Here is a 26,060-nt window from a genome sequence, read left to right as displayed (position 1 = left end):
GAGGCTCCATTTAGCAAACTGGCAACTTTTTAGAGCAAAAGCTCCTTTAGAAGATATTGGTTTAGAGAAATCTCAGAATTGATCAGGTAAATGAATCATTTACAAATTGTATCAAAACTGCCGCACACCTAGCTGTTCCTCAGCCTTCAGGAGTGTGTGACAAAAACCACAAAGTGTGGTGAGCACTAGACTGCAAAGAAGCAAAAAAACAACAAAATAAAGCATGGGCTAAAATTTTGAGCTACCCAACACAGGAGAAACTCGTAAATTCTAAAAAAGTGAGTGGCGAATGCTTTATGTGCAAATTTTGTGCCCATTTCAATGTTTTTGTCATTTTTGTACCACATTACTTGCTCCTGTTATATCCCGTGATCACGGTTGACAGCATAAATAAATGAAACGAAATGAATGGAGCTAAGGCTCGGTACGTCTGGCGCAGTGCCGAGAAAGCCTCATGGCACAGCTATGGTTTATCTATAAACAGTCAAATCACATCAAAAACAATGTGGGAGCTGGTTCGAAATTTAAATGGCAGGTTTTCACCATTCACAATTCCTCTTTTGACAACATCTGGTACGCAAACCAGGATGAGGGAACAGGCAGATATTTTGGGAGAGCACTTGGCTGCAGTCGCCATTTCGTCACACTGTACGAGGTGATTTCTAAAGCGGAAAAACATGGCCAAAAACCACCTTCTAACGAGTGGAGATGCAAATGAACGATACAACAATTTAACTACCCTCGGAGAAGTCAATAGAATACTGTCTGCCAGCAAAACAACTGCTCCAGGATCAGATACACTGTGAAATACTTGCCCATCTTTGCCAGCCAGCCGTAGAAAAACTCTTGAATTTCTTTAACAAAATATTCATAGAATGAAAATACCTAAGGAGTGAAAAAGAGCCATCATAGTGCCATTCCTGAAACTAGGAAAACCACCAACTTCCCCTAGTAGTTATAGGCCAGTATTCCTTACAAGCTATCTCACCAAATCTTTTAAAAATGTCCTCAATATTAGACTGACTTTTTCCCTCGAATCCTGCGAACTTCTTGACATCCATTAATGCGGCTTTAAAAAGGCATGCTCAACAACTGACCATCTAGTCCGCCTCGAAAACACAATCATAGAAGCTTTTATACACAAACAGCACTGTCTTGCTGTCTTCTTCGATATGGATAAAGCTTATGATACATGGCGGTTTGTGATCCTCTGTGACCTAGGGGGCCTAGGTATCCGCGGTAGGATGTTGAACTGCCTGAATGACTTCTTTTCCAACCATTCTCTTCATGTACACCTAGGCTCAACCCTCTCAAGGAGAATCATTCAGGAGAATGGAGTATCTCGGGTGTACAACAAGCACGACACTATTTATTATAAAAATAAATTCCATCACTAAGATAATCCCGAAAGCCGTCATGTATTCTGTCTATGTTGGCGATCTTCAAATAGCCTGCACATCCTCAAATGTAGCAACATGCTGGACACAAATACGAATGACGGTAAAAGTACTAACGACATGGGCATATAAAATTAGTTTTGAGTTTTCCACGCAAAAGTGAGTAGCTGTTCTATCCTTGCTAATAAGAGGGCTGTAGACTGATCGCACCCTTTTCCTGAGTGACGTCACATTAACAGCAAAAGACGAGCATAAATTTTGGGGATTAACTTGACTCGCATTCCTGCCACACATAAACATTCTCAAAAAGAAAGTTTCTCAATCCCTGAATGTACAAAAAATACTTTCACGAGAACACTGGGGCTCCAATAGGACATGTTTCTTACAAATTTATTGCTGTGTAGTATACTCTACATTAGATTGTGGAAGCATAGTTTATGGGTCAGCGTGGCCATTGTACCTTAAACAACTGGATCCAGTGCATAATTTAGGTTTGTGTCTTTTCACTGGGGCATACACGATGTCGCCCATAAAGAGTCTGTATGTAGACTCTAACGAACCATCACTTACATATGCTAGAAAGGGTTTAAAAGGAAAGAAATAAAAGTGCCCAGCCAGACACAAGAGCCATGCTCACATGCTCGTACATTCTAAAAATCCGTTCACTGCAGAAGCATATGTTGCCCCATTGCCACAAAGTGCCCATCTAGAACATTCTTTAAAACAAACAGCAAGCTACCCGGCTACTGCTCTTGCGGTGTGCCAAAACTTTGGCGTACTAGACGCACTGCCAAGCATTGCTCGAAGACTAGATCCACTGCCGTCATCTGACAATTTCCCTGCAAGTTTTTATTTCACTTTTACACAATGCTGTATAAAACATTAGAAAACAACGTATGATGCAAGAATTTCTTACACTCGAGAAAAAGTACAGTACTTCGACAGCTTTTTATACAGATGGTTCAAAAACTGATGTTTACGTTGGAAGTGCAGTGATACATGAGAGTTGTGATAATATAGTTAGTCCGCAGCGTGCACGCATCTTCACTGCCAAATGTTACGCCATCTGTGTAGCCATAGAAAAAATAGTAAATGAGAACCTCGCAAACAGTACTATTTACACTTTACACAGACTCGCTAAGTGTGCTTACAGTCCTAACTCTAGAAATGCAATCACTGCCCTGCTTGGCCGCATCATGCACAACATAACCACCATAGCTCAAGGACAAAACATAAAACTTTGCTGGGTTCCAAGTCATGTCGGCATAAAAGGCAATAAAACAGCAGATTTGCACACTACTCAAGCTTGTGGTAAAGCAAATTAAAAATGTAAATGTGCCCTATAAAGATTGCATGAACTTAGTGCATCGGGAAGAGAGGAAAAATTGGCAGTTCACTTGGAACAACGAAGTAAATTACAAACTGCACTTGGTAAAACCACTTTTAGGTGAATGGAAGATAAGTGTACCAGGAACGTTTCAAGGAAGTCATTATCTGCCATCTCCGTATAGACCACACACACCTTGCACACAACTTTCTGCTGATGAAACAAGACAAACCAGTTTGTACATGTGGAGATGAACTTATAGTATAAATCACATTTTATTTTCATGCTCGAACCTCAAAAAGCTAAAGAAAGAGTGCTTTTCACAATTTTATAATCAGTGCAACCCTTTTCACGCAGCACTGCTCTTAGGTGATACTGCTACTGTGGTTATGTCTCAGGTTTTTAGATTTTTAACAGAAGCATGTTTTCTTGAAAAAAATGTAAACCATGACACAGTGCTTCACCTGATGCCCCTCAGCCGTGTTCTCATTTCTGAGAAACAGGCTGCAGTTTTTATTTGTTTGGTTGAGAGCCTCGGCATCCTTGCCCAGCCAAGGATAGCTGCTGAGGCTATCTGGCCTTTGTTAAAGCTTTTACCATTCGCGATTCCTAAATTTCTTTTCCTCTGTTATTACTAGGTAGTTTAAATTTTTTAGGCACACTACACCACCGATCACTTTCCGCATATTTATTAAATCTTGCTGAATGCTTTTCCTATACCTTGTTCTTGGCGCAAGAAGGCCTTAGCTGCCTGTGTGCCGTTAAACACAACTCACCTTTGAGCAGTGTGCCTCCGACACTCAAGAACGGTTTCGTAACAACAAGCGAAATTTCTAGCGACACCATCTGCCTCTCCGCAAACGGCGTTGGAAATTCGTAAGGCCTTTATAAATTTATCCCTGCTGCACCCTTTTTTCTTTACAAGCCTTAGAAGTCACACACGCAAAACTGGGTGCGCCAAGCTAGAACCTCGGTTGGAGTGCTGCCTGGCCACACTTTCCAGCGTAGTGGGCGGCTAGAGTGGAAAATAAATGGCAATGATTGTTAGGAAGTGGTTCCTCACTGCCTTCAGTAACGTCGTTATTCCTAGGTAAGTCTGTCTAATGTGTAAGACCAGAGGTAAGACAAGAGTCCGTGTTGCTGCAGTTATTTGGCCATTTTGCAAGCTACGAGTATTTGTGCTTACTCACATGCGCTTCTCTGTACTCCACAGGCAATGCGCATGTTGCGATGCCATATGAGTTTAAAATGTGGCCCTGGAGTTTTTAAGGCCCCTATCAATGAGCCACCCGGGTGCACTTTGCGCACATGCGTTTTTCAGTCTGTGGGAGGTGACACTTGATGCACGCGATGCAGAGATCTGACAAGCGCGATGGGGCCCTTCCTTCTCTGCACGGGCAAGAAATATATTAGTGGTTTTTGAGGAAAGGAAATGGGGCAGTAACTATCCCACTTGTTGGTGGACACCTCAACAGCACCGTGAGGTAGGAGAAGAAGGTGCAAGTGAAAGAAGAGAGAGGTGCTGTAGTGTAGGACTGCAGAGCAATTTCGACCGCCTGGGGATCTTTATCATGCACTGACATCACTTAGCGCACGGGTGTGTTTTGCATTTCACCTCCATCGAAACACAGCGCCGTGAGCTTTACCCTAAGAATGCACGGCTTCCCTCCAGGTTTTCGCGAAGGTGCGCAGTAGCCATCTTGCGATTGCGTGCTTTCTTGCATAGAACCAATTCATATATATATATTTTTTTCTTTCCTTGACTGTGCCGCGTGAACACCCCATTGGGGGGGGGGGGGTCACCATGGTTCACGATCGCTGCGAAATATTGCCTTAACTGAAATTTTGCCTTAACAGTTCATTTTAAACAGATATTTTTTCACATTGGCACGTATATCAAAGTGACCTAATGAGCTCACAGTGCTGATATTGTCAGAGAAATCATCTTAACCAGGTTCGTCTTCACACGAGCTTGCTTTATGTGGTAGGTACGTTGGAAAGGAGGCATTGTGTTCCTCGGATATGCTGTCTGCTTTGTAAAGTAGATGGCCCCAAAATTAGTGGGTACTTTGCAAGTTGCTGGGATTTCATGAGGCAATGCTTAAGGTGGGGTGAGACTTTGTTTGGTCAAAAAATTCAGTTTTGAGATTTTTCAATCATCTGATAGAGAATTTTTTTATCTTTAAGAAAATATATTACACTTGCATATTCGCGGTTTCAAAAATAATTTTTTGTCCGTTTTCTTCGCAACGTTGACAGGAAAAGTGGGTGTATCTCGACCACTGATCTCCGCTGCGATCTCGACGCAATCTCTTCGTTTCCGATACATGTAGAAAGTCAATGCTGTGAAGGTTTCGGTTTCGGCTTTGAATTTATTCTTGGGAGTAGTACATTTTCAAGCCACTAGGGCTCCTCCTGTTGCTCTTCTGTTTATGGCTGCGCGCTAAGCTTTGACGCTGTCCCCTTGTGCTGTCGATGTACTAGCAATGTACTAGCAATTAATCTAGGTGAGGTGTCCTGAAACCATCTATGCCAGTCTCAAAACAGTTGAGACAGTTGTCGGTGATGCAATTACATGCTTTAATGATGGAAATGTAGCACGAGTCAGGGTGCTGAAACATTTGGGAGCCACCCCTGGGCCTCTGTGTGTGTTAGCATCTATGGACAGACGGAGGGTCAAAAAAATGATTTCAAGCCGAGATCTGGAGCGAAACAAGAAAGAGGGGCCAGAAGCAAAGAGAATGGGTATGGCGATGCTGGCACTTCAAAAGATTACAGCCCAGGGAATTTTTGAAGAATAAAAATGCTTTCAAAGACTTTACCGGTGTTTTTCTCAAAACAACATTTTTGGAAGTTTGTGTACCTTTTTCTCGGGAACTATAGGGCACAAGCAAACAAAATTTCTCTGAGGTGTTAATTAATGGCAGCTACATAACTGGAACTAGAATCAATAGCCTAGGTCCATTTTTGTTTTTTATAGCATAAAAAGACCGGTCAGAACTGGCAATTTTCATGCATCGGCAAAAGCAAAAAAATTTAACAAATCTAGCTTTCCTTGTAGGAATATAATTCTAGTTCCACGTCTGTAAAACATTCGTTGCTACCTTTGTACAAAATTATAACACTGTGATTAGTAGATCTTAAATAAAAGGTACAAAAGTATAAAAAAGTAAAAACAAAAATAAAAAAATTGCTTCAAAATTTAAAGCTAATTTTTGTCTCTGCTCCAAGCTGCGCCTATCTTTAATATTCCTTTTAAATTTTATGACCATAGCTTTTATTACTGCTGTACAGCCAAATTTTGAAACTCGATTTCAAAGTCTCACCCCACCTTAAGGCAGGCACACAAAAGCATTTGCATGACATCCTGTTGTTTCTTCTTTGAGTCTGTTGCACCATGTAAAAAATATCTAAGAATGTTTCAAGTGTTCAGTGCGGTTAGGCATAGGCAAGCTGCTAAGAGTAGCTGCATGTAGTTCCAGCAGCGAGCCAGTTTGCATCTAAAAATTCATAACTGCATCATTCTCTCTCCTATGCCAGGCTAACCTGTATTGTAGCACATAAAATCCTCTGCCAAATAGAGAAAGCTGTCTTATTTTGTTACAGGATTGAGTTGGAGGCCACTTGTGTTGTACCTGTGCGTTTTGCAGTGTTTCCCACAAGGATCTCAGTAGTCTGCTAAATTGTCGTTCTGCTGTGAGCTCTGACGGCGGTCTTTAAAAACAACGAATGCAGTGTCGTTCAAAAATGGACACATGCAAATGTCTACCTTGCATTGTGCTCATCACACCTAATCTGCACCTTTTGTCAAAATATATGCAGCCCACCAAGTTTGCTTCTGGACCATGCAGTGTGGTGTCTTTGATTTACCAGCTTTCTGAATGTCTCGAGGCTGCAAGGGAACTCTAGTGCTTGCCCCCTCCAAGTGTTAAGCTTTCACAGATGCTGCATACTTTCTGTGGATGGCACAGAATCAAACCCCTTGAGATGTATACTTCTAATGGAGTGGTACTTTGTGTAAGAATGACGGTAGTAATAGGAATTAATTTGTTTAGTACTCACATGAGTACATAGGCTCCTGTGTGGGTACACAAGACAGGCAGATCTGTGGCCATCTATTGGAAAGAGAGGTTTTAGATGTGGAGGGTCAGGAGGCCAGCTTGTTCAGAGATTTTTTCTTTGCCTTATTTAAATGTAAAAAGGGCACTAGTGGTTCTGTGACAAAAAAGAAAAATGAGCGGCCGCTTAGACAGTGGCCAGCATGTCTTGGGAGGACACAACGAGCCCATCAAGACGTTTCACACCTTGCTGTCAGCACTTCCAGTTTCATGGCATCACGATGTGTCGTCGCTTCTAGTTTGTTGATGTTCCCTAATATGTGCTGGCACATAGCATGAGAAAGTGAAGCTTATTTTCTCGATCGTGTCCGAGCCTTCTTCTCAAGAGCATGCATCACGTCATGATTAGCCATACACCTCATGATATGCACCGACCATGTGTGATCATGAGACCTCTTAATTGGCATCGACCTGGGTGTAACAGGAGATGCTGCTAACCAAACCGATGAGCTCGTTATGCTGTCCCATAAAACTTCTGCACTCATGGATGTGGACAACTTTGCAATGTATATTATCACATATGTCCATAAGCTGCTGCAGCACCAGGAAAACTAGTACGAACGATGCTACGGATGAGGTGGCGCACATCCCAGTTAAATGAGAACTGTGATAAAGGCAAGTTAATGGGTACACTCAGTTGTCAATGGAAGCTTAGAAGACACCCTTATAACCCTGACTTCTCAGCAACCAGTGTGTAGAATGAGACTGGAAACACAAAGAATGCAAGGCTGAGCATCAGTGGAGATCACATCCACATTGGCTTTTCTCTAGCTGTTATGAATTTGTGTGAGGCTTTTAGAGGGGGTGAGGGTTATAGACTAGTTACACGAATATAACGCAAGTTTTTTATTTCCCTCTATTCATCAGTCTCAGAAAGCCTGTCATGTTATATTTGAAACCAAGTTACGAATGTAACAGGATTTTTTACTTGCTGTTTCTCACGATTGTACAGTGACCTTCACCACTAGACTTACCATCTCCTAGTAGGAGAAGGCAACATTTTCATGACTTCAGGCCGTGAATGGGCACTGGAGAAGGCGGCGATGAAGGAATAAAGAAGGCGGCACAGGCCATTGAGAAGGAGAAGGTACTAGAAGAAGCTTAAGTAGTGGAAACAAAAAAGAAAATGGGCACTGGGATTGAGCTGCTTGAAACACACGGCGGCATTGGCACGTGTTGATAGTCTGATGCCCTGCAGCGGTTGATAATGTCACACATTTCTGGTGTGTTTCCAATGAAGGCAACATATCTGATGCTTTGCTATTCTTGTGCACCATCTGTGTTTCTATTTTTATTCAGCCTTCTGTGCCTTGTTTGCACTTGCATGGCTTGGAAACTGTGTTGGCTTTCGAATCATCATTCTTTTTTTTTTTAAATGTCAAGTTCTCCTTCCCGTCATATTCGTGGTCATGTTTGGATACGTGCAACTACGATATCTTTTTGTTTTCTTCCATCGCTATGGTAATGGGACCTTTCTCTTACGCGCAGATTTTTTTTTGCCGGACTCATTGGAATCACATTGAGCATTAATACAGAAACACTTCCTTCCTTGAACATTCTGCAACCCATGTTTCCTCATATCAATGCACATGTTGCAGAATGCCTGTTGGTGACTTTGGGCAGACACGAGATTGGGCCATGGGCATTTCTTAACTTTTGAATGCATTTCTTTACTTATGAACTTTTTGCTTTATTAGGTAGAATTTTTGTGGAATATGTATGGACATAGCTGTCATTGTGAAAAGCTGTAACAATATTGATGAGTTGTGCTGAATGGTTTGTTGCTTTTCTTTTTTTAAGTCATTTCGTGCTGCTGTTTACCTTTATGGAGGGTGTTCCTAACTGTTGCTCCTGAATCTGCAAAATAGGTGCTTTTCTACGGAATGCATTTTACCAAGTTTGCATTTTGCTGTCAGTGTGATAAGTAGATACACACTGCTTTTGTGTGTGTAACTGGTTTAAATGGGTCATGGTGGTTTAGAGGAGCGTTTTCATGAAAATATCGATTTTCTGAGTTCGTCATATTTGCATTCGCCAGGTTCTTTACCATCGACAAGTACAGTTTGAAGCCGGGACTAGCATAGTTTAAGAAACGTTTTCCAAAAATTGTTCAGACACAATGTAGGAACTCGCGAGGGTGCATCAAAATACTTCCGTTCCCAATGTTTTCGGAATTTAAAACCTCCTGCTATGATGCACTCTGTTTGGTCTAGCTTGATGGTGCAGCTCGCCGGGTTTCTTTGGCGCCAGTGTGGCATGCGCTTAGCCTGTTCAGTGCTTAGAAAAAACGCCAAGAACAAAGATGCGACTTCACTTTGCACAGAAAAGGAAAGGACAGGCGTTTGTTGCCTTTGTCCTCATCCAACTTCGCCCTCATCATCAACGATGATGGTGCTAAAGCCTTTCTACTTGCTTACGCAGTTGCTCGGGATCGACTACAACTTCCCTGCTTTTTGCCTGGATTTGCCTGGAGGACTACCCTTGCTGCCAAATGCTGCCCGTTCCCACGGACTCTTCTCAGCCGGACATTGTCCTGCCACTTTGAACTTCACGCCGTTGGACCACGAAAGCGCGCTGCCACCGCACTACAACAAGGAAGATGCACTGCCACCATCATCAACCAGCGTGCAGTGTATAAATAGTCGATTCATGCATCCACTCGTCAGTGGGCGTGGGACAGCAGCGATGATGGTGCTAAAGCCTTTCTACTTGCTTACGCAGGTCAGTTGCCCACTTTCACTATATTCTAAGCGTACTAGTAATCGCTGTTTACTGCTTGTCCCATGCCCACACACTTTGGGATGCACTATTGCCGATTGTATTCGTGTAGTGAAGTTGCTTTTGTTGTCAGGGGATGTAGAGTTGAACGCTGGTCCCAACAAGCAAGGCCTGTGTAATGAGGATATATTAGTTGCAATTAATGACCTCAAAATATTATGGAATCACATCTTGGGGAAGTAATGGCATCTCTGAGCGAGGTAAAGGCCAGTCAAAAACAGCTTGAGGCCGGTGAGAAACAGTTAGAGGCCAGTCAAAAGCAGCTTGAAGATACGGTGTCAGATGCATTACATTGACTGGCAGCTCTCGAAGCAAAGGCAAGCGATTCTACAGCTCTTCTGGATGGGGCTGACGTGAAACACTTTGTAACTAAAGCAGTTCATGATGAAAGCTATCTTCTGCGGATGCGCCTTGGTGAATTTGAAGATCAGTCTCGAAGAGATAATCTTATATTTTACGGTGTCGATGATGCAGCAGATGAAACATGGGCGGAATCTGAGCAGAAGATACGGAGGCACCTTCTGAGCTCATTTTTCCTGGAAATAACCGATGAAGGCATTGCAAGGGCGTATTGCCTTGGAGCTTTCGTTCAAAAGAAATCCCGACCGATCGTCGTGAAGTTCGCGTCATTCAAAGTTAAAGATGGAATTCGGGCTCAGAGAACAAAACTGAAGAATACAGGCTTGTCTATACAGGAGGACTTTTGCAGAGCAGCTAGGCTCTCGTGGAAACAGCTCATGGACTATGGTAGAGCGAGTGGCCATAAATACAACCTGCGTTACAACAGGCTGTACATAAACAAAAAATCTACGTATATTTTGCCGACACAGATGCCGTATGCGAAGTTGAAGCGCCTAACGGTGGGACTCTGAAAATGATGCAACAGCCCCGCCTGCATCACCTCCACCTGCATCAGACATGCCTGCATCAACTTCTTCCTCAGGTTCACCATAGGAAAACGCAGCCGTTCAAGCATTACCGAATCCAGATTATTCGATGCCTTTCACTAACATTCACAGAATTTTAAATAAACCAGACTCATTGTTAGCTCTAGCCGACACGTTGCTTGCCAATGTGATTGTCCTGACCGAAACGTGGCTGTCTGCAAAAGTTGATTCTCGAGAACTGTTCTCTTGTGAAAAAAATTATAACATTTGTAGATTTGATTGCTGCGAGCTAGTTGGTGGTGGTGTTTTGATTGCTGTATCAGATCAAATTGCTTCCTATAGAGTTCCCGTGAATTCTTCACTGGAATTTCTCTGCACTTGCTTGCATTTGAACCACAAGGATGTTTTATTCTGCGTATGCTATCGACCACCCAGCTCACAGCCTTGCTTCTGCGATGACCTACATGACACCGATCATTCGGTCCTTTCTATGTTTCCGAGGTCTCCTCTTTATATTTTTGGCGATTTCAACCTTCCCGCAATTTCATGGAACAGCCCCTCTTTTCATTTCTTACATCCTCTCTGAAAATGTCCTGCATTCATTGAATTGTGTTCTGCGTTCAACCTTGAATCTTTAAAGAACCAACCCGTGTTACTCAGATATCTGCCAACATACTTGATCTTGTGCTAACCACTTCTCCTGAAACTATATCTTCAATCAGCTTTCTTCCGGGCTTAAGTGACGATAGTGCAATCCACCTAACTATGCCTTCACGCTCGGCTCGCTCTCCAAAAAGATACAAGCTACTTAGGAACTACAGCAAGGCAGACTCTCAAGCTATTAATGCAGAGCTCGAGCGCTTTTCCGACACCTTCTTCGCGCAGTTCTGGAGTCGGACCACTCAAGAAAACTTGCAGATATTTAAAACGAAGGTGAATGATCTCGTAAAAGAATTTATTCCCATTCGTCGCGTTTCCTGCTCCAAACAAGCACCCTGGTTCAGCGTATCGCTAAAGTGTCTCCTAAATAAGAAAAAGCGCATTTTCCGGCAGCTGAAAAATTAAAAAATTGCTGATAAATGGCACCTTTAGCGTGCTGTCACGTCAGAGTACAAGCAGGCGCTGCAGAGCGCTAAGCATGTTTTTATCGTGACATACTGCCTCGTTTGCTCGTTTCCAACCCACAAAAATTTTGGAACGTCATTGATATGCACAAAACAAAAGAGATGCGACTTCGCTCCATAAATAATATCTCAGTTCCACCTCACAAGTGCTGCATTGCTTTGAAGAATACATTTTTCTCATCCTTTACTAATTCCATGGTTTCCACTTTACCTGATATTGCGGTTTCAGAATTGGTTCACATGGTTCACCAGGGTGGAGATTTTGGCAAGTCGGTAATGATCCATAACATAAGAGTAACGCAAAACCAGGACGACTGAAACCTACAATGTAGCGCCTGTGTTGTGGGTTTGTGTTCTCTTCCCTTTTGTCCGTCGTCCTGGTTATGTGCTACTCTTATGTTATGTTATGGTTCACATGGAGCCTATAAGCCGCCGTGGTGGCTCAGTGGTTATGGTGCTCGGCTGCTGACCCAAAAGACGTGGGTTTGATCCTGGCCGCGGCGGCTAGAATTCCTTTGGAGGAGAAATTGTAGAGGCTCATGTACTGTGCGATGTCAGTGCAGGTTAAAGAACCCCAGGTGGTCGAAATTTCCGGAGCCCTTCACTACGGCGTCTCTCATAGCCTAAGTCGCTTTGGGACGTTAAACCCCATAAACCAAACCAAACATGGAGCCTATAACTATCAGTGATGAAGGTTTTGCCAGGCTTATTCAGAAAGGAAAGCTTGCTTCAGCTGCAGAAGTCAACAGTATTAGTTATAAGTTCTTGAAGAGTACATTTTTATATTCATACATGGTGTTGTCCGAAATTTTTACGCAGTCCATCCGCAGCGCATCACTGCCTGACGACTAGAGGATTGCCAAGGTGGTTCCGGTCCACAGGTCTGGTGATGTTCATAATCCTAATAACTACAGACCCATTTCCTTAAAGGGGTGGAGACACCAAATTTTGAAGCTATAAAAAGCCTGCTATGGGATTCCTATGTATGCAAGGGCACTCACAGGCAGGTGTTGGACGCAACAAACGTTTAAAAAATATTTTAATTCCGTTCCAAAGATTACCTAAATGCTCACTCTCACGATCTAGACCCATCGCTAGCGCCATCAACCATGACGTCACAAGGGGTGTAGAAAAATCAAAGTTTTAGTGACGTCGTACGAAAATACAGTGACGTACGATGAGCGGGGCACAGCCGCGTGAGCGCAGTCGACGCACCAGCGAGCCGCGTTTGCTGCTAACCGCCACTCGCTCGGTTTGCGGCGCGCCGTTGCGAACAGCGTCGCAACGTCCGATTGCAGCTCGTTGCCTGCGTCCGGCCTGCTAGATGTCAACGGCGGGCCGCTCGCGGCAACAACGACGGTAAGCGGCAGCCAATGCGAGCGCGGAGAGCGGCAGCGTCATGATGACATAGGGCGCACTCCTTGGAGCCGGGCGGTCTGCGCCAGTCTTCGTGCCGAACGCCGGCATCTAAAGAACGCAATAGTATTGTTTGTTCACGTTCATAGCAAACTCTGGGATATATGAATATCAAAAGTGCATCGTTTCTGACGATCGTTGGCAAATACCAAGTTCCTGGTAGAAGTGATGACTGCGATGCAAGCAAATTTCATCAGCCAGTTTTGTGCTGCTGCTACCTGGTGCGGTTCGCCTGCTGTCTGCTAGCTCGAGATCTGTTGCTGAAGACGTCGTGGAAATCGAACATATCTTTTATTATGGGACGAGTTCACAGTAAAGGGGTGCCGAGCGGAGCACGTTTCTGAGCGCTGGCCAGTCCCGAAGCGCCCTCAGCTGCGGAGTCGATATGCGAAAGCAGCTAGGCCTAGTGACGACTAGGGCAGTCTGGGACCAGCGCGCAGGTCGTCGGCCGGCGTTGCCGCAGGCAGTGTCGCTGCCGAATGATCCACTTTTAGCACAGTCATGCTGTCATATCTCGAATCTAGAAAGCATCCTTTCTGGTAGCATGGCTGTTTTGTATTTTCTTGTGCGGGTGAAGTACGCCGAGTCTGCCGGCCGGTAGGTCAGCCTGGATACCGTCTGCCGACGTCATAAAAGCGAGCTAAAGAGTGTTCTTGATGTAAATAATAAACCATGGGACAAGAAATGTGAAATGAGTGTCATTTTTGAGGATCGCTGACCAATACTGAGCTGCTAGTAGAGGTAACAACTGTGATAAGAGCAAATTTCTCACAACCGCGCCTAGCAGCTGCCGCTGGCGCGACGTTGGAGTCCGGCTCGCCTGGCGCCCGCTAGCTCCGCTGCCGAAGGCGTCGAGGAGATTGACCATACTATTATTTTATTGTGAGATGATTCTGTTAACACTACAGCTATTTGTGAAAAGTAGGCCTTTTATTATAGCGCAGGCGACTTCCGAAGCGCCGGCCGCTTGCTAAACAGGCTATAGGCCTAGCGACGACCACGGCAGCCAGGCAGCAGCAGAGCTCGTCGCCCGGAGCGCCCGCGAGCGGTGCCGTTGCCGAACGCTCCCAACATAAGCAGACATATGCTTTGTCGCTGCTCGAGTATAGCTGGCAGTTCTGATAACAAGGCGATCTTGTCTTTTCTTGTGATATTTGTACACCATCCCAAGCAGCGCTCAGGTACTGCTGCACGGCAGCGAAGTGTGACACCGGTTGTGGGCGCAGCTTGGGTAGAGTGGTGCAGCGATGCTTACTGGCATTTTGCAAAGTGTTTCGCATCCTCACGCGAACCCGCGAAGGCGATATTAGATGTCCTCACTCATTGGAATCAGATCTGTCAGAATCCGAGCTGCTGGGACTAGACGTGCAGTTGTTTGTTTTCATGCGCTGGTCAGCACGTGTGTGGGAAAGCAGACGATGTAGCAGTAGGTGCGTCACAACTTTTGTGGGCCCACGTGACCAGGCGAAGTAGTTGATCTTCCCCCTCTGTGACGTCACTGTACAACTCGGCGTTCCGAAACCGAAACCGAAAATCGTTCACCTAAAAATGCGATAATAAATTATTCACTGTGAATATATGTATATTTGAGTGTGTATCATGCTTCCTGGAGCCATAAGAAGCGTTTGAAACTAAGAACGCGCGAACCACAAATTTGGTGTCTCCACCCCTTTAACGTCTATTCCATGCAAGCTCCTTGAACGTATCTATTCGAACCTTGCTGATTATCTGGGATCTAATTCGTTTTTTACAGATTCACAGCATGGTTTTTAAGCATCATTCCTGTGAAACTCAGTTAATTGCATTCACTAATGACTTGATTTTTGCACTGGACCGCTTTGCTCTCATTGACTGTATATATATTTTCTTTGCAAAGGCTTTTGACACCGTGTCACACCAACTGTTGCTTTATAAGTTAAAAAAATTAAGTATTGATAATGGTATCTTAAATTGGATTGAGTGTTTTTTAGTAATCGAAGTCAGTATGTAAATGCTAACGATCATGACTCCCCCATTTCCCCCATAACCTCTTGCGTTCTGCAAGGATCAGTTCTAGGACCTCTTCTTTACGTTATCTATATTAATGATCTTCCTTCCTCAGTTACTTCAAAAATAAGATTTTTCTCTGATGACTGTGTTTTATACAGAGAAGTTTCTAACCCAGATGATGCATGCACTGTTCAAAATGATCTCAACATAATTGGAACTTGGTGTAATACCTGGCTTATGAAACTAAACGTTAACTAATGTAAATTAATGAGAATTACGCGTACGACTAGTCACAACATTCCGTGCTCATACTCCTTCGATGACGCCCCACTTACCCAATTTAACAAGTATAAGTATCTTGGTGTTGAAATAACAGATGATCTGTCCTGGAAGGCTCATATTGAATACTATATTACTAACAATGCCAACCGCATGCTTGGCTTCATCCGTCGCAACTTTTCCCTTGCCCCTATCCCTGTGAAACTACTGCTCTACAAAACACTCGTCCGTTCAGAAATTGAGTACGCTGCTCCACTATGGGACCTATACACTAACTCTCTCATTGTGTTGCTTTAATCCATCCAAAATCGCTCTGCAAGATTCATATTGTCTAATTATTCCCACCATGCCAGTGCTTCAGAAATGAAAAGAACGCTTAATCTTCTGGATCTTGCCATACGGCGCCACATTTCACGCCTCTGCACATTTCATAAAATATATTACGGCAACGAAAACCTAAAGCAGTCCCTGTTTATTCCTCTGGTGGACATATCCTGCAGAGATCACCACCTAAAGGTGCACATTCCACAGCGCAGGACTGTCCCATATTTTAATTCCTTCGTCCTGAAAACTGCCTCGGACTGGAATCACCTGCCGTCCACGTTGTCGTCATCAAGGATTCTGAGAAATTAAAGGATACTGTTAATGCTTATCAATTGCAACTGTTTATTTGTTTGTTTCTTTTTATTTTTTATTTTTCTCCCCAGTCCTCTGTAATGCCTGACCGGCCTTGAGAGTAATAAAATGAAATTAAATCATCATTATCAGCCTGACTACGCCCTCTGCAGGGCAATGACCTCTCCCACGTCTCTCCAATTAACCGTGTCCTTTGCCAGTTGTGGCCACCGTATCCCCGCAAACTTCTTAATCTCATCCGCACACCTAACTTTCTACCGCCCCCTGCTACGTTTGCCTTCTCTTGGAATCCACTCCGTTACCATTAAGGACCACCGGTTATCTTGCCTTTGCATTACACGTCCTGTCCAAGCCCATTTTTTCCTCTTGATTTTGACTAGGATGTCATTCACCTGCATTTATTCCCTCACCCACTTCGCCTGCATCCTATCTCTTAACATTACACTTATCATTTGTCTTTCCATAGCTCACTGCGTTGTCCTAAACTTAAGCTGAGCCTTCTTTGTTAGCCTCCACATTTCTGCTCCATAGGTGAGCACCAGTAAGAGACAGCTGTTGTATACTTTTCTCTTGAGGGATATTGGTAACCCAAAACCATCGGAGAGTAACAATGTTGGCAATTTAACAACAGGACAATGCCACGTGAATCGCATGCCAGATCCCCCTCGTGGGAGTTGCGCACGCAAGTCTGGCAGCGTAGTAACAATGCTCAAGTTACAAAAACTGCGTGCTGCATACTTTATCACTGTGCAATGCAATTAAGTTGGCTGTTTTTATATGTCGAGCACTCACCCCCTTGTTCGCGCTGCTTACTTGTTGTATAAGTCCTATTTCAAATCTCTACCCCTCCCCACTTCTTCCCGCCCCCTCCCAGTGGTGTGGCTGGTCATTTTGTGTGGCTGGAGCAATTAATGAAGGTGATGCCTTGATTTACCTTCGGCAAACAAAATATTTTAATAACTAATTCAGGAAAACTTGTCTGGGTAATATCAAACTGGATTATAATACCCACATATACCACTGCGGGGCGCACTCCTGGGCTATATGTCATCCTCCAGGCTCATCTTACTCGTCGTTGCTCTGTGAGGCTGCGGGGCATAGCCATGCCTTTAGTCCATGGTCATTTCGATGTCTGAATGATATAAATGTACTCTCACTGCCACTTTCTAGACTGTAACTTTCGCTGTGTTTCACGTTTCCATGCCGCCAATTCTGAGCGTCCAGGTGCCGCACCTGAACCGGTGGCAGCACGGTGCGACCAGAGGAGGCCGCCGCGAGACGTTTGACGTCACACACTCCTCCCGCCTGGACGAGCGGCAACTGGCGCGTGCGCACAAAACCTGCAAAATAACACCATCCGCGCAAAAATACTTGTAATAAAGACTGCAACTCTAGACAATCGCTCCTTCTAAATACATTTTTGGCGATTTGACAGAAAGTCGCAATTTAATGTAGTATCCCTTTAAGGGATGCAATGCTGGGAGCAGGCTCTTTATTTTCGCCTTCAAACTAATAATTTTGTTGTTCTCATCCACTTTATAGCGGGCTGCTATATCTCTAATGTTAGCTCATTTCAGAAACTTCTACCTGCGCTGCCCTGCTTAAACATTGCAGTAACTTCCAATATAATTTTTTAAAAATTGACTTGCGAACATACAGTAGACTCATTAAGGTGCAGTCGGTACTGATGAAGAATGCGAGAACACCTGGTTGGTTGGCTATACACTCGGTGTGAAATGAATGTAAGAGTCTTTAACTTCGCGTGTCCTTCGGTTAGGAGAGACTCTTGCAGTGGCAGCGACTTTTGCCAAATCCGTGCAAGAATACTCTCGGAGCGTCCACGGGGCTCTATCGACGCAAGCAGGAGGCTTAAAGTAAGCAGAACTATAAAACGGCCAAATTGAATAATCGGCGTGAGCCAGTGGCAGGGCGGCGGTGCTTCCTTCGTGCTGAAGCTTCCCATGCTCCCGCTCAAGCGCTGCCCACCTAGCACGAACCTCGTCCAAGACAGCAGTTCCGGAAGTTGAAGGTTCGGCTAAGTGCCGTTGTACGGTACGGTCGCTTATGGGCGGATCCGCCAGACAGGTGGACTGGCGGACCGCCCGACCAGACAATAGGTATCCGCCCCGTCCGGCGGGCGGATGGAAAGTTGGTCAACTTCAACTTTTGGGCGGACGAGTGGATCTGCCTGGCGACCGGATTGTAGCGATTGGCTGCTTTTTACGGGAACTCTGCCGTGGCAAGATGGCTGTCCGTCGACTGAACTGGGGATCGAGGCATAGGTCATGGCTGTAGTGGCGGCAGCTATACCGCGAAGCATATTATATTGGCCACAATCATGTTGATATTACAAGTGTTCAGAGCAACTGCGAACTTCTCCGCGTGCAGCAGCGGCGAGCGACAGTTTCAGGAGTTGAATTTTGTAATCATTGACGCTGATGGAGTTGACAGAGCGCCTCTTCAAACTGACGCAACACCTACGCGCTGGCGGTGTCACGAAGTGTTTATATGGAGCTGTTTGTGGTTGTTAGAAGCGTTCCTAATTCCTGCAAGGATCATCACGCACAGCGGCAAGTAACAGCTGCTCATGGTGAACTGTACTTGCATGAGTGTCCGCGTAGTGAAAGTGATTGCGATCGGAGCGAGTGCTTTTACGTCAAGGCAGTGAAATGTGCACCTGCGAGAGCTTACTACGCATGCCTGCTTTCTGAATGCTGAAATGAACGTGGCGTTGTGCAGCTAGTCGCATTCGTTGCGATGGTTGTAGTGATCGCGACCGAAGCGTGCACATGACGTTGTTTCTGCTAAGCATTCATTACCATTTTGATCGCGATTCATGTTGTCACTGTGCTTGAGAATTGCCATGTGTGCGACGTGACGCGAGCTTGGCTGCACGGCGGTCGGACTGTTTTCTGCGGCGACAACAGCGATGTCGCCATCCTTCTGCGCCTTGGAGCTCCATTCAGTACATTTTGTGGTGATGGGTGCTTGGGTTACGACTCTCCGGAGGAACTGTGTAACCTCTCTGAAAACATCGGTACAGTGCAAATGTATCTTCGGGAGCATCATTTCTTTTTATTTCCTGCCGGCTGTGCGCACATTTGCCTGCAATAAATATATCGCCGTGATGAATGGGTGACTGAACACTTCCTCTAGCCATTTCGATTTAGGTTGTAACAACATGGTATTACACGATTACAAACAAGAATCACTACCACTTTTAAATCACGGCTGGTTGACAGTGTACAAATCTCTAATATATGCCAACTCGTCAGTCTTTTTTTCATGAAAATTTCAATTGATGTAGCGCAGAAAAAAAAGTGTGGCAGGAGCTTATGCAATCAAAACTGTCCACAGAGCAAGTTGGGCATAATGAGTCTTGACGAAAAGGAAGAAAAAAATATTGAGAAAACCTTTGCCATTGCTTTTTCTCTTTTTGCTTAGCAGTGTTAAGTCAATATTGACAAATGCTTGGCAGTATTCAGTTTAAATGGGATGTTGGTTTCCGCTGCAATCAGAAAAATGCAGTGGTCTTCAAAAACCTCATGGGCAATGATAGTGTTTGTTGTTGATTTTGCCCACGGTCCTTTTCGATCCGGAGATCAGTTGTACGAAACTGGATGTGTTCGCAATGCTATTGTTGCAGACCTGCTCGCGAAATTGGCTTTATTGGTGTTAAGCGGTTGTTCAGCAGCACTTCCTGGGCCAGCCACAACAATTTGTTTCACAAGACAACATGCATTTGCATATGTCTATCTGTCTACATGCATTTGCAATGCACTTGCATATGTCTGTCTGCTACCACCTTCATTTGCCTGTGACTGCTTGCTATGGACATGGTTACTTGCAGACTGCAAAATGAGCTCTGTGGAGCTGGTAAAGCTAGGCTAGGAACAAAGATAATGGGAACAACACCACTGCACAGGGTAGCAATTCTTGCTCTGTCGTCGTACCTTAGCACAGTTTCAACATGCCAACTTGCCACTGGTTCACCCCAGCGTACCCTATGATTAAGTTCTGTGAAATTTACATTAAGCAACTAAGTGAGAGGAAGCAGGTTGTGTAGGCATATCTAGTGCATGCTGTGCAGATAGCTTCCTGCCTCATCATAGCCTGGCCCCTCTGTGTTTCTTACCCTTCATCACCCAGCACCTAAGGCCCATTTTTGGGGCATTGGCAAATCACAAAACTGCAAATCACAAAACACATTTCATACTATTGCCTCTGCTAGATTGTTTTGGCCCATTAAATTTTTTGATACAAATTGGCAAGCTTTTAGAAAACATTTCTGCAATAGCCATCTTTCTCTTGTTCTTCATGACATGCACCCTGACTGCAACATCTCCCTATGATGCTTTTTTCTTTTCCTTTGAAAAAGCATGTGAGTCCTTTATTTATGTAAGGCTGGTTTTCTCATTCTTTAACTTGCATCGAATAGCTCTAAACTGCATCCAAGCTTAAAACAGCCAGCCGTCAGCAGATTTCCCTTGCCAGTTCTCATGCATCCTGCCTTTTCCTGCAATCTCAGACGTCCCCATGGCACTCTCTTGGGCCTCAGCTTTTTATTACTTGCATTATTACCTTCCCTTCAGTGTTTTGTCATATGCCTTCACTGACAGCCATATGGAGTCTGCCACCTTGCAATCAACACGAGCATTTCAGTTCTTCAAACAACATTTTACATTCTCTGGATTGGCCTGTTTGCTAATGTTACTAAGAATTCACTAATATTTTTTTTTATTTTCAGCATTAGATTTTGCCGACTTATAAGGCCTTCCAATAAAGGTATATTCACTGTATACTGGTTCAAATACTCACCTAATAATCCCCATACACCCGCCTACAACCTATGATATTTACACCCCGACGTGTCCTTAGTATCATTGTCTTCCAAGTTGCTTGTGTTAAAATCCCCTTGTGGCATTAGCTTGGGTATTCTAATGGTGCATGCCACAAATCTAACTTAACTAAAATTCTGGAATGAGTTCAGACCTGAGCCGCTTGTTTTATTCTCTCAGACTATTTTTGAAGCTCCAGTGTAACAGCACTAAAGGTGAATCTTCAAATTTCTGCATGTCGTGCAGAAACTGCTGATTTTTTAACTGTTTATCGTCACATAACCAACTAATCTGTTCTGACTCATGGTTCCTTCTGCACTAGTTGCACAGGCAGTGCTGTGTCTCAGTTAGCTCATGCCACTGCATTTCAAGATTCATTGTTGTTTTTGCCACAAAAGGCTGGAATGGCCTTCCAACTCACAGGGCTAGCTATCCTCTTGTGCTTTGAGCTGGTCACTCTAGAAATTCATGCAAAATGATGTTCATCCAGAGAATTAGGTAAATCTCCCAAGGCGAAAATTTGTGATAAGGGAGTAATTACTCATTCGCATCAACTCAAGTGAAGCCATAAGGCTACAAAGAAAACCTACAAAGCTTTCCTTTGTAGTGGTATGGCTGTACTTGAATGCTAATTGTTAATTACTTCTTATTAGTAAATTACAAACTCATCAAGTTCCTACATGGTGGATCATGTTAGCTCACCACTCAAGTATTGTCATTTAGTACTGTTTAGGTATAATAAACGTTAAAATAAGTTCTAATGAAGTGCTTAGCCACTTGCTCAGCTCAGCAAACCAACACAATGCTATCTTATGCGTAAGAACTTTCCTCACAATCTATTTCAAGTAATATAGAGGTAGATTTACACAATAGTTTGTCGGACGGTATACAGTTGCATTTAGGCTAATTTGCATACTGCACAAGCTAGGTGTAGCCAGCTAAACTCATGCACTGAAAAGCTAAGCATGCATTACTGTGCCTATCTGTGTCAAACTTTCCTTGGTGCTTCTCTCTTACTGTCTCTTCAGCTAAGCAAGTCATCGACTTCATAACATGGCTCAGTGAGAATGCTGCAAATGCATACTTTTGCATGTGACTTTTATATATTCAGGATAGTGTTAGCAGGACCGCTGGTTCATCTTAAGCACAAAACCCGCCAACTTCAAGTTGCAATATCTCCAGTAAGGGAGCTATGATGTCGTGCAATAAAATGAAATTACAAATAAGCTGTTTTAAGTATGTGACAGGTATATGTGCATATGTTCTCTGATACAGCGTTAAAGCGATGTCTAAAGTTATTTTCACTGATCAGTAAAATGTAGAATGGCTGAATGTAACGATGACCAGTTCCCAAGGTAGCAAGCAAAAGTGAGCATTGCTAACTGTTAATAGATGTTCATACCACTTAACATATGCTGAATTTTAGAGTGCTTTTAGTTGCTGACTATCAACATGTTCTGCTAAATACACCCATATCACTGCCAGGGTGCTTGCAAAGAAAAATAAACTGAGGCATTGACAGGCAACAGAAATTTGGAAAAGATCAATATGAAGTTAGGCCAGAGAATGCCAAAGGAAAACAGAAAAGCAGTGATGGCTTTTGTCATTTCATGGCATCTCTATACTGCAACTTGAAGTTGACGGGTTTTGTGCTTAAGATGAACCAGCAGTCCTGCTAATACTATCTTGAATATATAAAAGTCACATGCATAAGTATGCCTTTGCAGCATTCTCACTGAGCCATGTTATGAAGTCGATGTCTTGCTTAGCTGAAGGGACAGTAAGAGAGAAGCACCAAGGAAAGTCTGACACAGTTAGGCACAGTAATGCATGTAACAATTGCTCTTGCTCTCCTATTCCATACCTCTCAAGTGTCAATTATCTCGGTGTCCATTTCGATTCTAACATGTCCTGGAACACTCATTTGGCTAATGTTTGTGAAAGGCTGCACAAAATAGCCTGCCTGCTATATTCTATTAAAGCACTATGCCCAATTTACATAAGGAAAACAATAGCACATGCATTGGCGTACACTGTGCTGCGATATGGAATTTGTTCTTTTTATTTCTGTTCAGTGTTTTGGCGCAACATAGTTAATTCTTTACTAAAATCTATAATTCGAGCTGTGATGTATTGTGTGCACATTACTAACAATTCCAGTCTTTTTTCATGCTCGCACATGCCGGCTGCATTTAGCGTCTTCGCCAAATGCAGCCGGCACAGCGCGCTAGCGCGCTATGGCTGCGCAGAAGACGCGACGGGGACACCTCTCCTGGCCACGTCATCAGCGCACGTGTTTGCGGTCCGATGGGCAAAACATGCGCCGTACCGAGAAGGCTCACACCCGGAGAAGAAAGGCTGCTAGGCGATTCGAATCGGGAAACAAAGGTTGTGGGGGAACGCTCGGCACCAGAAAAACCGGTTCAAAACCGAAAGTCGACGATTTTGCCCATCGGGGCACACATTTTTTGACGTCACACTGTTTACATCAGGGAGAGGTCTATTGTCTGGTCGGGCGGTCCGCCAGTCCGCCTGCTTGGCGAATCCGCCCAAAAGCGATCGTACAACGGCCACTATGCGCACGGGCGTACGATGAAGCCTGTCTGCACATGCCCGACGCGCGAACAGGCGGGAGCGGGGCTATCCATAGCGGGGCGCAGATAGCTGTGCATGTCAGATGGGCGCCTGCGCACGGGCGCTCCCGCGCGCGTCGAAAGGGGGTCCGGTTTATAACAATCGGAGGACAGGGTGGCTTTCGGGGACTCTCTTCTTGATGGCTTGAAGCTCTTTCAGGTTCACTCAAGTTTTCTCGGAAGCCTTTGAGATCCCCAACGATCCGTTATTCACGGCTTGCCGTTCTTTCAGTCGGCTCGCGAGTTGGAGCGAGCCAGCACCAGGAGCATGGAGACGCAGGCCCGTTTTCGATGTCCGTCGCGGCGCGCTGCTGGGCGCGCAGGCGCTCCGCAGGTACGCCGAGGAAGTGTTCGTCGAGTTGCCGCTTAATACACGCTGTCACCGGCGCTGGCCTTGGTGTTGCGAGGTCATCACCGGCCGGTACTCGGTCAGCCTAAAAACCCGCCGACCGGCTTCTCATTCAGCGGCGAGTGCAACTGGGTCTTGTCGACGGCGAGCCTCGCCAGCGCAAGCGCGGCAGGCGTCATTTTCATTTGTAGGCTTTGCGCCAGTAGAGTGCAATTTACCCCTTACTTTCCTCATTTCTACCATCGCCGCCTCTCCATTCGTTCTCATCTTTTTCTCCTGGCCGCTTTGATCGGTGACCTTGGACGGGCATCATCCACGCGACTGCTCGATGTGGGCTCTGTGCAATGGCTCACGCCGTAAAAAAAAAATGAGGGAACCGTTCCTTCCATGATCTTCTCCGCATCCAGCATTCACCCCGCAAGGCTTGTTCGCGCGGAGATGCGAGGAGAGTTTTTGCGTTTTGCTGGCTCGTTCGCCCTAGTTTCGCAGGGTGCCTCCAGCGGAGGTGAGCGTTCGTAGGCGCTTAGTGCTGGTTGACTTGGTCCTTAAATAGTAAGAAAGAAGTGATTTTTATACCCGTGCCACACGGGCAGATTTAATGCCATTAAGTGCTTACTGCCTTAAGTTTTAATGGCATTCGTGCGGTGCCACACGCACAAATTTAATGGCATTAGCCTTACTGCCATTCGCGACCTACTGAGTTCGCCACAACTCATTCGCCCGTGCAATGCCTACTCTCGTTCCCATTCCACACGCAGAAAAGCATGCAGCTTTGTTAGTAGCGACTTCCTAACCAGTAGGAAATAGTTAATTCTTAACTTTCAGTCAGATGAGGCAACTATACTGCATTTTCGATGCGAAGAGCGCCATTTTTATCAGCCTTATTGACAGGTACTCTCGACTTGGGTGCTGACATGCGAGTCTATGGCTACTTTTTCTACTTGTAAAGAAGGAAATGCCGTATATTCTGAAAAATCGATTTTATATTACATTTGAACAACATTTCCCATATATTGTGCTCATTAGCAATGTTTATATTCAGATGAAGCTTTTAACTACCTTGCAAGCGTTATCGTCATCGTCACTTTCGATAATGGCATTAAATGTGGACGTGTAGCACCAACTCCGAAAATAATGGCATTAACAAACTTAAGGCCTTAAGCATTTACTGCCATTTCTTGTGAGCGTGTGGCATGGGTATTAAAGTGCTGCGGCGTGTCGAAGCGATTTTTTCGCTCAGTTGTGTCAATATATTCTGTGATCTTGATGGTGATGAAACGACCCATATATTCTCACAAGCACTAAGATCAGGTGTTACTGGCTTTGCAACCCTGTTACCACAAAAGCTGTTGCGAGGGGAACACAAGGTGCGAATTTATTCGGGCGAAGTCGCTTAACACACGTGCTTTTTTTTTCCAGGCAGAAGTCTACCTGGTGCCTCGGAAAGTATTTTCTAGTCGGGCAATCACGTCTGAGACAGAGAGGAACCCAGGCACAGCTGGCGTCCAGCCTTTCCTCAGGCTTCCACCGCCGGCCTCAGCTGTTTGGACGGTCATGCAGCAGGCTGCATCCTCGCCGTTCAAATAAAACTGTCCATCCCCCGAAACTTTCAGTTCTGAGCTTATATTTGGACATCCGCTGTAATTTCTACAACAAACGTGACACACTGGCGCGCGATGGCTGCCCTGTGCAGAGTGTCTGCTTTGTAGCATCTTTCCCTGCCCGTCTTCTGGTACCAAGCAGTACACAGCTGTTAGAAGACGTTACGTAATTAAGCGTTTGCCACTCGTGTTTTGTCAATGTCTTTGAACTCGGAAAATATTTGATCGTAAACACCTGTCACTGAATCATTGAGCATGTTTTTTTGTACTCTTACTGGAAATAAATAAACATGACTGCTTCTCATCAGGTTGTGTGTCATTCTGCTGCTGACGTAAAAATCAACAGCACTGAAGATTTACCAAGATATATTTTTATATCAAAATTATACACGGTCCCTGCAACGGTTTTCAGCGAGGGTAAGAAAAGTCGAGGTACTGATAAATATTGAATAGGTCTCCCTGAAAAAAAAAAAAAAATTCTAGCATTTGTAGCACCATAAATATTGGCTATTAAAAACAGGCCTCCGACTTTTCTCAACTCGTACATCGGAGCGAGCCAGAAAAACAGGCGGGGAACCTTCCCCGCCAGCGATCAACAGCCGGGTTGTTTACTTTCTTTTTCGCCGCCCACTCCGCCTCCGCTGTGGAAGGGAGCAAGGTGTCCAGCCGGTTGTGCACGCCGTCTCCT

At 44.6% G+C, this 26,060-nt stretch overlaps 1 pseudogene across 1 annotated transcript in view; it reads left to right on the top strand.

Moving 5' to 3' along the window:
- The window catches only part of LOC149357921 (uncharacterized), an 89,351-nt pseudogene extending 64,041 nt beyond the window's left edge, over positions 1-25,310 (top strand). Inside the window, exon 7 of the transcript XR_016291903.1 lies at positions 25,191-25,310. The product of XR_016291903.1 is annotated as an uncharacterized LOC149357921 (transcript). The remainder of the gene's footprint in view (positions 1-25,190) is intronic.
- Positions 25,311-26,060: the final 750 nt, after the last annotated feature.

The sequence above is a fragment of the Amblyomma mixtum genome, chromosome 3 (assembly GCF_055824585.1).
Source record: "Amblyomma mixtum isolate Tamu chromosome 3, ASM5582458v1, whole genome shotgun sequence".
Lineage (NCBI taxonomy): Eukaryota > Metazoa > Arthropoda > Arachnida > Ixodida > Ixodidae > Amblyomma > Amblyomma mixtum.
Note: the sequence above shows the minus strand (reverse complement) of the source record. Positions and strands in the feature narration are given on the sequence as shown.